Source organism: Macaca fascicularis, chromosome 19, assembly GCF_037993035.2.
Source record: "Macaca fascicularis isolate 582-1 chromosome 19, T2T-MFA8v1.1".
Lineage (NCBI taxonomy): Eukaryota > Metazoa > Chordata > Mammalia > Primates > Cercopithecidae > Macaca > Macaca fascicularis.
In genome coordinates, this window is record NC_088393.1 from 4,662,547 (window position 1) to 4,674,584 (window position 12,038).

General features: G+C 54.9%; 1 long non-coding RNA gene across 1 annotated transcript in view; it reads right to left on the reverse strand.

Moving 5' to 3' along the window:
* LOC135968468 (uncharacterized) overlaps nucleotides 1-12,038 on the reverse strand; it is a 97,279-nt gene that overhangs the window by 47,055 nt on the left and 38,186 nt on the right. The gene's annotated exons all lie outside the window — the stretch shown is intronic.

The window sequence follows — 12,038 nt, forward strand, 5'->3', positions numbered from 1 at the left end:
AGGCAGGTGGATTGCTTGAGCCCAGGAGTTTGAAACCAGCCTGGGCAACATACTGAGACCCCGTTTCTGTTTTTGTTTTTATTTATTTATTTATTTTTGAGACGGAGTCTCGCTCTGTCGCCCAGGCTAGAGTGAAGTGCCATGATCTCGGCTCACTGCAAGCTCCACTTCCCAGGTTCAAGCGATTCTCCTGCCTCAGCCTCCCAAGCAGCTGAGATCATAGGCATGCACCACCATGCCCAGCTAATTTTTTTATTTTTAGTAAAGACGGGATTTCGCCATGTTGACCAGGCTGGTCTCGAACTCCTGATTTTAGGTGATTCACCCGCCTAGGCCTCCCAAAGTGCTGGGATTACAGGCACGAGCCACCACGCCCAGCTGTGAGACCCTGTTTCTGCAAAAAATTAGCCAGGCATGATGGCACACGTCTGTAGTACCAGGTACTTGGGAGGCTGATGTGTGAGGATCCCTTGAGCCCAGGAATTCGATGCTGCAATGAGTTACGATTGCATGAGTGCACTCCAGGCTGGGCAACAGGGCAAGACCCTATCTCGAAAAACAAAAAAACCAAAAACAACAACAAAAAAACCCAACAACAACAACAACAACAACAAAATAAAAACAAGAAGGGGAACAGCAGCCATAGGGTAACCAAGGTAACCAACTGAAAAACGGAAGATGATAAGGGTTGGCGAGGATGTGGAGAGAGCAAAACCCTTGTGCTCTGCAGTGGGAAATGGAACACGGTGATCATGGGGAGAAACAGTCTGGCCATTTCTCAGAATTAAACATGGAATTATAGGCGGGGCCCGGTGACTCATGCCTGTAATCCCAGCACTTTGGGAGGCCGAGGCAGGTGAATCACCTGAGGTCAGGAGTTCGAGGCCAGCCTGGCCAACATGGAGAAACTCCATCTTTACTAAAAACACAAAATTAGCCAGGCGTAGTAGCACATGCCTGTCATCCCAGCTACTTGGGAGGCTGAGGCAGGAGAATCACTTGAACCCGGCAGGCGGAGGTTGTGGTGAGCGGAGATTGCGCCACTGCCCTCCAGCCTGGGCAACAAGAGTGAAACTCCACCTCAAAAAAAAACAAAAAAGGCTGGGCGCGGTGGCTCAAGCCTGTAATCCCAGCACTTTGGGAGGCTGAGACGGGTGGATCATGAGGTCAGGAGATTCAGACCATCCTGGCTAACAAGGTGAAACCCCGTCTCTACTAAAAAATACAAAAACAATTAGCCGGGCGCGGTGGCGGCGCCTGTAGTCCCAGCCACTCGGGAGGCTGAGGCAGGAGAATGGCGTAAACCCGGGAGGCGGAGCTTGCAGTGAGCTGAGATCCGGCCACTGCACTCCAGGAGCCTGGGTGACAGAGCGAGACTCCATCTCAAAAAAAAAAAAACAAAACAAAACCTGGAATTACCGTAGGGACCAGCAATCCTGCTCCTGGGCAAGGCCCCAAGGAACTCACAGCAGGGACCCAAAGAGGTCCTTGCACAGCCACGTTCATGGGAGCATGACTCACAACAGCCAAAATGCAGAGGCAACTCAAGTGTCCATGGACGGAGCAATGAATGAACACAACGTACTCCATCCACACAATGGACTATTACCCAGCCATGAAAAGGAAGGAAATCTGGATACAGGGTACAACAGCATGACCCTTGAAGATGTCGCACTCGTGAAATAAGCCAAGGTCAGGCATGGTGACTCACGCCTGTAATTCCAACACTTTGAGAGGCAGAGAGGGGTGGATCACCTGACATCAGGAGTTCAAGACCGGCCTGGCCAACATGGCGAAACCCCATCTCTACTAAAAATATAAAAATTAGGCCGGGCGCGGTGGCTCAAGCCTGTAATCCCAGCACTTTGGGAGGCCGAGACGGGCGGATCACAAGGTCAGGAGATCGAGACTATCCTGGCTAACACGGTGAAACCCCGTCTCTACTAAAAATACAAAAAACTAGCCAGGCGAGGTGGCGAGCGCCTGTAGTCCCAGCTACTTGGGAGGTTGAGGCGGGAGAATGGCGTGAACCCGGGAGGCAGAGCTTGCAGTGAGCTGAGATCACACCACTGCACTCCAGCCTGGGTGACAGAGCGAGACTCCGTCTCAAAAAAAAAAAAAAAAAAAAAAAAAAAAAAAAAAAAATTAGCCGGGCATGGTGGTGGCACGCCTATAGTCCCAGCTACTCTAGAGGCTGAGGCAGGAGAATTGCTTGAACCCGGGAAGTAAAGGTTGCAGTGACCTGAGATCGTGCCATTGCACTCCAGCCTGGGCAACAGAGCAAGACTCCATCTCAAAACAAGAGAGAGAGAGAGAGAGAGAAAGAGGGAAAGAGAGAGAGAAAAGAGAGACAGAGAGAAAGCAAACAAGCAAAGAGGCAGGCTGGGCGTAGTCGCTCACACCTGTGCATCCCAGAACTTTGGGAGGCTGAGACAGGAGGGACCAAGGAGTTTGAGGTCAGCCTGGACAACATAGCAAGACCCTGTCTCTACTTAAAAAAAAAAAAATTGGGGGGCCGGAGCAGTGGCTCATGCCTATAATCCCAGCACTTCGAGAAGCCAAGGCAGGAGGATCGCTTGAGCCCAGGAGTTTGAGACCAGACTAAGCAACATAGTGAGACCCTGTTTCTTTTTTTAATTTAAAATTTTATTCTTGGCCGGGCACAGCAGCTCATGCCTGTAATCTCAGCACTTTGGGAGACTGAGGCGGCCAGATCGCTTGAGGTCAGGAGTTTGAGATCAGCCTGGCCAACATGGGGAAACCCCATCTCTGCTAAAAATACAAAAATTAGCCGGGTGTGGTGGGGGCACCTGTAATTCCAGCTACTTGGGAGGCTGAGGCAGGAGAATCGCTTGAACCTGGGAGGCAGAAGTTGCAGTGAGCCGAGATCACACCACTGCACTCCAGCCTGGGTGACAGAGTGAGATTCCATCTCACACACACACAAAAAAAATTAAATTTAAAAAGTAAAATAAAATGAAATATTTTATGGCCGGGCATGGTGGCTCACGCCTGTAATCCCAGCACTTTGGGGGGCTGAGGCAGGCAGATCACGAGGTCAGGAGTTTGAGACCAGCCTGGCCAACATGGTGAAATCCCGTCTCCACTAAAAATACAAAAATTAACCGGGCATGGTGGCACACGCCTGTAATCCTAGCTACTTGGGAGGCTGAAACAGGAGACTAGCTTGAACCAGGGAGGCAGAGGTTGCTGTGAGTTGAGATCACGCCACTGCACTCCAGCCTGGGTGACAGAGCAAGACTATGTCTCGGGGGGAAAAAAAAAAGTAATAATTAAGATGGCAAATTTTGCTATGACAAATTTTGCTCTGTGTGTTTTGCTAAAAGTTAAAAAAATAGGAACAGGAGGCCGGGCGCAGTGGCTCAGGCCTATAATCCCAGCACTTTGGGAGGCTGAGGCGGGCAGATCACGAGGTCAGGAGATCAAGACCATCCTGGCTAACATGGTGAAACCCGTCTCTACTAAAAATACAAAGAATTAGCCGGGCGTGGTGGCGGCGCCTGTGGTCCCAGCTACTTGGGAGGCTGAGGCAGGAGAATGGCGTGAACCCGGGAGGCGGAGCTTGCAGTGAGCCGGATCGTGCCACTGCACTCCAGCCTGGGCGATAGAGGAGACTCCGTCTCAAAAAAAAACAAAAACAATAGGAACAGGAGCACTAGGGTAGCTAGTTCATGCCAGTTTGCCCAGAACTTTCCCGGTGTTAGCACTCAAAGTTCTGTGTTCCTGGGAGAAATAGGAGGATTAGTCACTCTTATGGGGGCCAACCAGCTCAGTCAGATCATTCCATGACCCCATTCCTATACGGCTCAGAGAGGGAAAGAAACTTGCCCAAGGTCACTCAGCAGAGCTGAATTTTTTTTTTTTTTTTTTGAGGCGGAGTCTCGCTCCTCAGGAATCCTTGTTCCACCAGAGGAGACATCTCCTGCTCCTGTGTGGGACCCCCCTCCACCACCTCCAACTTCCTGGAATCCCCTCTGGGTCCCACCAATCCTCCAGGGCTTTCTGGTCCCCTCAGCAGAGGCCCCAGCCCCCAGCAACCACCCCGTTGGCTGGATCCTTCTAAAGTCCCTCATTCTCCTCCTGCACTCACGATGGGGCCACAGACACCCCTACACACAAGTTTGTGTATTTACTTTCTTTCTTTCTTTCTTTTGAGACAGAGTCTTGCTCTGTCGTCCGAGCTGGAGTACAGTGGCACAATCTCGGCTCCCTGCCTGTAACCTCTGCCTCCCGGGTTCAAGTGATTCTCCTGCCTCAGCCTCCCGAGTAGCCGGGATCACAGGCGTGCACCACCACGTCCGGCTAATTTTTGTATTTTTTAGTAGAGATGGGGGTTTCACCATGCTGGCCAGGCTGGTCTCAAACTCCTGATCTCAGGTGATCCTGCCTCGGCCTCCCAAAGTGTTAGGATTACAGGCGTGAGCCACCGCGGCTGGCCTGTATTTACTTTACAAGTCCCACTTATTTTATTTATTTATTTATTTATGTTTATTTTTTTGAGATGGAGTCTCACTCTGTCGCCCAGACTGGAGTGCCGTGGCAGGATCTCGGCTCACTGCAAGCTCTGCCTCCCGGGTTCACGCCATTCTCCTGCCTCAGCCTCCTGAGTAGCTGGGACTACAGGTGCCCGCCACCACGCCGGGCTAATTTTTTGTATTTTTAGTGGAGACAGGGTTTCACCCTGTTGGCCATGATGGTCTCGATCTCCTGACTTCATTATGCGCCCGCCTCGGCCTCCCAAAGTGCTGGGATTACAGGCTTGAGCCACCGCGCCTGGCCTGTTTTATTGATTTTTAACTAAATTCCTCTGAAGAGGAAACTTTCTGACATGATATGAGGAAAACTGGATTTTCTGACACATGTTAAAATAAACACAGAGGAGCTCAGTGGCTCATGCCTGGAATCCCAACAGTTTGGGAGGTCGAGGCTGGAGGATCACTTGAGCCCAGGAGTTCAAGACCAGCCTGGGCAACATAGCAAGACCCTGTCTCTACAAAAAACATTAAAAATCAGCTGGGCTTGGGGGTGCACGCCTGTGGTCCCAGCTACTAGGGAAGCTGAGGTGTGAGGATTTCTTGAGCACAAGAGGTGGAGGCTTCAGTGAGCTATGATCACGCCACTGCACTCCCGCCTGGGTGACAGAGCAAGACCCTGTCTCAAAAACAGTGCAAAAAGCCACAGAACTTGTACCACCTAAAATCATCCTTGCCTTCACCTTCCTGAAATGCTCCCGGCCAAGAGCAATCTCAGGCCAGTGGTTCTCACCCGGGGGTGATTCTGCACCCCCCAACCAGGGGACACTGGATGGTGTCTGGAGACATTTGTGGTCCTCACGTCTTGGGAAGGTGTGAGTGGAGGCCAAGGATGCTGCTCAACCCCTGCAATGCCCAGGACGGCCCCACCCAGAGAACAGTCCAACCCCAAATATACACAATGCCCCAGGGAAGAAAACTATTCTAAGAGCAGAGAATGGACTCCAATCCTATCCTGGGCCGGGCGCGGTGGCTCACACCTGTCAACCCAGTACTTTGGGAGGCCGAGGCGGGCAGATCACTTGAGGTCAGGAGTTCGAGACCAGCCTGGCCAACATGGTGAAACCCTGTCTCTACTAAAAATACAAAAATTAGCTGGGCGTGGTGGTGGGTGTCTGTAATCCCATGTACTCAGGAGGCTGAGCAGGAGAATCACTTGAACCTGGGAGGAAGAGGTTGTGGTGAGCCGAGATCGCACCGCTGCATTCCAGCCTGGGCGACACAGCCAGACACTGCCTCAAAAAAAAAAAAAAAAAAAAATCCTACCCCGCTCCCTTAAGGTACCCATCGTGGGCCCAGGAAGGGACTGAGAGTCCAGGGCGGGCGCCAGCCCTCACACACAGGCCCCCATGCTGTCCCGTGGCTGACACTTCTCTGGGCCAAGTCATTTCTGGGGTGTGAGGAACTTGGCTGAGGGAAGCCTAGCTCTGGTGAAAGTCCCCTGCCTGGGGGCCTTCCTCCTTGACCCCTGCAGGACCCCGGGTGACAGGCAGCGCACGGAGTCTGCGGAGGGCAGAGGACCTCGTTGGAAGCTGGCCTTCTGAGCTCCCATGTGAGGGTGGGAGTCTCAGGCCCACACTGGGGAACTTGGTTCAGGGCTTCTGAGGGCTCTCCCTGTGAGGGGCTGGGGAGGGGTGTCTCAGGGTCCCCAGGGTCTGGGGCGGACAGGCAGGACCCCGCTGTGCCCCTGACTCAGTGGCTTCTCCAGCTGGGAAGGCAATCTTTAGGGGGTTTTTTTTGAGGCAGGGTCTCACTCTGTCACCCAGGCTGGAGTGCACTGGCACCATCGTGGCTCACGGCAACCTCAACCTCTTGAGCTCAAGCGATCCTCCCGCTTCAGCCTCCCAAGTAGCTGGGACTACAGGGCATACCACGGCGCCCAGCTAGTTTTTTTATTTTATGTAGAGACGGGATCTACGTTTCCGAGGCTGGTCTCCTGGGCTCAAGGGAGACTCCCACCTCAGCCTCTCAAAGTGCTGGGATTACAGGTATGAACCACCTGGGTCATTAGGAAGCCAGTCTGCAGCCCCCTCCCTGTCTGGGAGGCGCTGGAGGGTGTGTGCGCAGACAGATGGACAGTCCCTTCCATGGAGAACCGGAATGCGCTGCCCTGCCCTGCCCGCTCCCCTGGGACCGCCCAGTCCTCGGACTCTGCCCTCGGGCCCTTCCCCAGAAGTCCTGCCCGCCACGGGAAGAGAGAGGCTGAGACCCACCCCGATGGAAGCAGAGAGGCCCTGGAAGGTGGGGGAATGCGCCTTTGGTGCCGGCCTCCCCCCAACTCTATTTCAGGCACCCCCACCCCACTCCCAGCATCTGCCACTCACATCAGGTAGCAGTCAGCCGGCCTCTTAATCAGCAGTTACTCTGTTGGCACCGCCCCTGCCCCCCACCCCAGGGCCCTACCGGAGCCAAAGCTGTCACTTCCAAGGCCACCGAGCTTGGGCGCCCCGGACTCCCCGCTACCAGAGCCTTAAGGGGGTGTCCTTGGGGCCAGCTGGGGACCCAGCCAGGGCCTGGGGGAGAAGCAGGCTGAAGGGCCCAGGCAGGATCCACCCTGCACATTCTGGGGGAGCTGCGGGCTCCCGAGAATTGGCCTTGTCTCCTCTCTGCCCCCATTAAGCTTCTGCAGCATTCAAAGAGGTGGAGAAAGCGCTGAGCTTCAGGGAGGACCACGGCCCAGCCCCCTCCAAGGTAGGGGAGGGGGTGACAAGGTGGGGGTCCGGCCGGCTCTCCAAGCAGGGAACCCGTGAGGTGCAGTCAGTCCAAACAGGGCTCATTGAAGACACGGCCTGTAAGTTCTCCCCTAAAGGGTCCCTGAAACTGTGAAACCCCAGAGAGGGGCAGGAGACCCCGGAATGGCCAGGGGCGGGCGTAGGGACGGGGCCGGAAGGAGGGAGCCCCCACCTCCGTCCTCACCATTCACCTTCCCCACTGAGGGAGCCATGGCCGTGGCCACATCATCACAAGACACACATGCATTGTTGGGGTCGCCCGGCCTGCGGCGGGATCCCCAGCTCCGTCCCCTCTTAGATAAGGAGAAGCAGTGAGCAGGCCCAGCCTCCAAACAGCTCAGCCACTGCCACCGCTGCCTCCTCCTCCTCATCCTCCTCCTCCTCCTCCCCACAGCCATCTTCCCTGCTCCTTAGGCAGGGACGGGCCTGGGCTGTCCTGGAGGCCACCAAACCGCCTGGGACAATAGGTACCACCCCGGATCTGTGCTTCGGACGTCCTTTGAGGGGATCTCGTTTCACCATTGTTCTGTGTCTGACTTCTGGCCACCGAACGGGGGCCCGTGTTCTGCACGAGGCTGACCAGGGGGACGGGGGGCGGGAAGAGATGGTTTTGGTACTTACTTTTCTTTTTGTCTCACAACAGGGGGGTTAAGGTTCTCGGGGGCTGAAGGAGCCGCTTGGGGCTGGCAGGCCTGGCTTTATAGCGGCCGTCACCCCGGACCTGGGCAAAGGCGCTGTGGTTATTAATAGTGACTGCAGCTTCATGCCCGTATATGGTCAAGGCCACGGCAGCTGCGGGCTCTGCCGGACTCAGGCCTCCTCCCAACACCTGCTCCGGGCCCTGACCTGGAGGCGCCGGGCAGCACTTGCCCCACCCAATGTGACTTGGCAATGACTACATCAGAGACCCTAGAATCAAACAAGACTCACAGTTGGGGGCCCTCCAGAGGGTGCCGGGCCCCGCTGCACCCCTTCCTTCCGCCCTCACCACCGTCTTGGGAGGCAGATGGAATCCCTGTCCCCGGGGAGGGGGAAATGGCAGAGAGAGAGGCAGCACTGTTTACCAGGAGCGCAGCCAGGATGTGCTTCAACCCAGGACACATTTTTGCAGACGGTGTGTAACTAAATCCAGGCTGCGGCCTGAGGCCTCAAATGGGTGTTGTGTGTCCTGTGCTGCCTTTACTCAGCCTGGGGAAACCGGGAGGACCCATGGCCTCCTCCGCTCCTGCAGGTGGGTCCCCTAGACAAAGAGCTCTCCTTCCTCAGAGGGGGCTGGGCGGGGTCCTGCTTCTCCTTTAGTAGCTAGTTTCTGTCCCCTGCCAGCCCTGGAACTCTTCTCTTTTCCTCTTCTCCGCTTCTCTTCTCCGCTCCTCTTCTTTTTTTTTTGAGACAGAGTCTCACTCTGTTGCCTAGGCTGGAGTGCAGCGGCACAACCTCGGCTCACTACAACCTCTGCTTCCCGGGTTTAGAACAATTCTCCTACCTAAGCCTTCCGAGGAGCTGGGACTACAGGTGCCCACCACCATACCCGGCTAATTTTTTGTATTTTTTTTTTTTTTTTTTGAGACGGAGTCTCGCTCTGTAGCCCAGGCTGGAGTGCAGTGGCCGGATCTCAGCTCACTGCAAGCTCCGCCTCCCGGGTTCACGCCATTCTCCTGCCTCAGCCTCCCGAGTAGCTGGGACTACAGGCGCCTGCCACCTCGACCGGCTAGTTTCTTGTATTTCTTAGTAGAGACGGGGTTTCACCGTGTTAGCCAGGATGGTCTCGATCTCCTGACCTCGTGATCCACCCGTCTCGGCCTCCCAAAGTGCTGGGATTACAGGCTTGAGCCACCGCGCCCGGCCCTAATTTTTTGTATTTTTAGTAGAGACGGGGTTTCACCCTGTTAGCCAGGACGGTCTCGATCTCCTGACCTTGTGATCTGCCCGCCTCGGCCTCCCAATGTGCTAGGATTACAGGCATGAGCCACTGCGTCCAGCCTCTTTCTTTTTTTTTGAAATGGAGTCTCGCTCTGTCGCCCAGACTGGAGTGCGGTGGTGCAACCTCGGCTCACTACAACCTCCGCCTCCTGGGTTCAAGTGATTCTCCTGTCTCAGCCTCTGGAGTTGCCGGGATTATAGGCGCCCACCACCACACCTGGCTAATTTTTTGTATTTTTATTAGAGACAAGAGTTTCACCATGTTGGTCAGGCTGGTCTCGAACTCCTGACCTCAGGTGATCCACCCGCCTCGGCCTCCCAAAGTGCTGGGATTACAGGTGTGAGCCACTGCCCCTGGCCTGCTGTGTGTACTTTAACCACAATAAAAACATACTTGAAGCTGGACATGGTGGCTTATGCCTGTAATCCCAGCACTTTGGGAGGTGGAGGCGAGAGGATCACTTGAGCCCAGGAATTTGAGACCAGCCTGGGAAACATAGTGAGACCTTGTCTCAACAAATAACAATAATAATAATAATAATAGTAATAATAACACATCTAGTACATCCAATCTGGTTGATCGTCACAGCATTCAGCACTTCCTACCAGATCCCCTAGGGCTCCTCATCCCCTGGTGCACAAAGCATCAAGCCCTGGCCTCTTGGAGGCCTCTGGGATCCCACCGGAGGCCGGGACCATCACCCCCTCAGCCGTCAGAAGACCAGGAGGCCCCTCCGGTCAGCCCCTCTGGTCAGACAAGGAAATTGAAGTCCGTGGAAGCGCAGCAGGGCCCCAAACTCACACTCCCAGCCCTTTTCCTGGAACCAGCAGAACGTGAACCCTGCTGAGGTGGGGGGACAGACCAACCACACCAGGAGACCAGGACCCCTGGGGGCTCCCACTGCTAGGAGCATGCGACCACACCTGGCCCAGCCTCCCTCAGCGGGGTGACCCTGAGCCCCTGGCCCCGTCTCTGGCCTTCCTCTGGGCACCTGAGATGGAGCTTGAGTGAGAACCCTCGCCTCAGCCTCCCAAAGTGCTAGGATTACAGGCATGAGCCACTGCACCCGGCGCTGTGTGTGTATGTGTGTTTGAGATAGGGTCTTGCTTTGCTGCCCAGGCTGGAGTCCAGTGGTACAATCATGGCTCACTGCAACCTGAACCTCCTGGGCTCAAGCGTTCCTCCTCCCTCAGCTTCCCTAGAGGCTGGGACCACAGGTATGGGCCATCACGTTAAGCTAATTTTCTCATTTTTCATAGAAGCAGGGGTCTCACTGTGTTGCCCAGGCTTGTCTCAAATTCCTAGACTCAACAATCCTCCTGCCTCAGTCTCCCAAAAGTGGTGGGATTACAGGCGTGAGCCACTGAGTTGGGCCACATTCCTGGAACTTTCTCACCTTCCCAAACTGAAACTCTGTCCCCTGAAACACTCTCCACCCACCTCCCCAGCCCGACACCCCCCATCCTACTTTCTGTCTCTCTGACTCTGACGGCTCTAGGGACCTCCTAGGAGTGGAATCGGTGTTCGTCCTTTTGTGCCAGGCTTCTCAGCAAGCGTGACATCCTCAAGGTGAATCCATGCTGTGGCCCTTGTCAGGGTTCCCTTTTTTCAGGCTGAGTCATGTTCCATCACAGAAGGGACCCTCCATTTCTCCATTGATCTGTGGATGGGCGCCTGGGTTCCCTCCACCCTTTGGCTGTCAAGTTGTGCAGCTGTGAACATGGGTGTGCAAACGCCTGTCTGAGCCACGGGTACTTAAATCCCTCGCCTGGTCCGTCCACACTTGGCTGCCCGGCCCAGCATCATCCTGGACCTCCCAGGCAAGAGTCCAGTTGCAGGGATGGGGCGCTGGACCGATCGGCCTCCTCAGTGCCACCTGGTGGCTGTGTCCCACAAGGTTCCTCCGTGGCCAGGCTGCAGTTCCCAGTGGCTCTGTGGCAGGTGACCGTTGGGAGTTCTAAGGCATCCTTGCTGCCTACGGGACCGGATGAGATGGGCAGGAAGAGGAAGGCACACGTGATCCACTGACTTAACATGCTCACAGCTGGCACCAGGAGACACACTGTGCTTTTTTTTTTTTTTTTTTTTTTGAGACGGAGTCTCGCTCTGTCACCAGGCTGGAGTGCAGAGGTGCTATCTCGGCTCACTGCAAGCTCCGCTTCCCAGGTTCACACCATTCTCCTGCTTCAGCCTCCAGAGTAGCTGGGACTACAGGTGCCCGCCACCACGCCCGGCTAGTTTTTTTACTTTTAGTACAGACGGGGTTTCACCGTGTTAGCCAGGATGGTCTCAATCTCCTGACCTCGTGATCCGCCCACCTCGGCCTCCCAAAGTGCTGGGGATACAGGCGTGAGCCACCATGCCTGGTGCACTGTGCATTTCTTTATGAGACAAGGTGTTGCTCTGTCACCGAGGCTGGAGTACAGTGGCGGGACCACAGCTCACTGCAACCTCCGCCTCCTGAGCTCAAGTGATCCTTTTGTCTCAGCCTCCTGAGTACTGGGGACCACAAGCAGCCCCACGATGCCTGGTTCACATACAATTTTTGTGTGGATGTACATGTTCCTGCCTCTGTGAATATACTAAAACCACTGAATTGTACAGTTAAAAAAATTTTAGGGTGTGTGAATCATAGCTCAATGAAAAAAAATAAAGTAAAAAAAAAATGGCCAGATGCAGTGACTCACGCCTCTAATCCCAGCACTTTGGGAGCCCAAGGAGGGCGGATCACTCGAGGTCAGGAGTTCGAGACCAGCCTGGCCAACAAGGTGAAACCCCGTCTCTATTAAAAATACAAAAATTACAGCTGGGCATGGTGGCTTACGCCTGGAA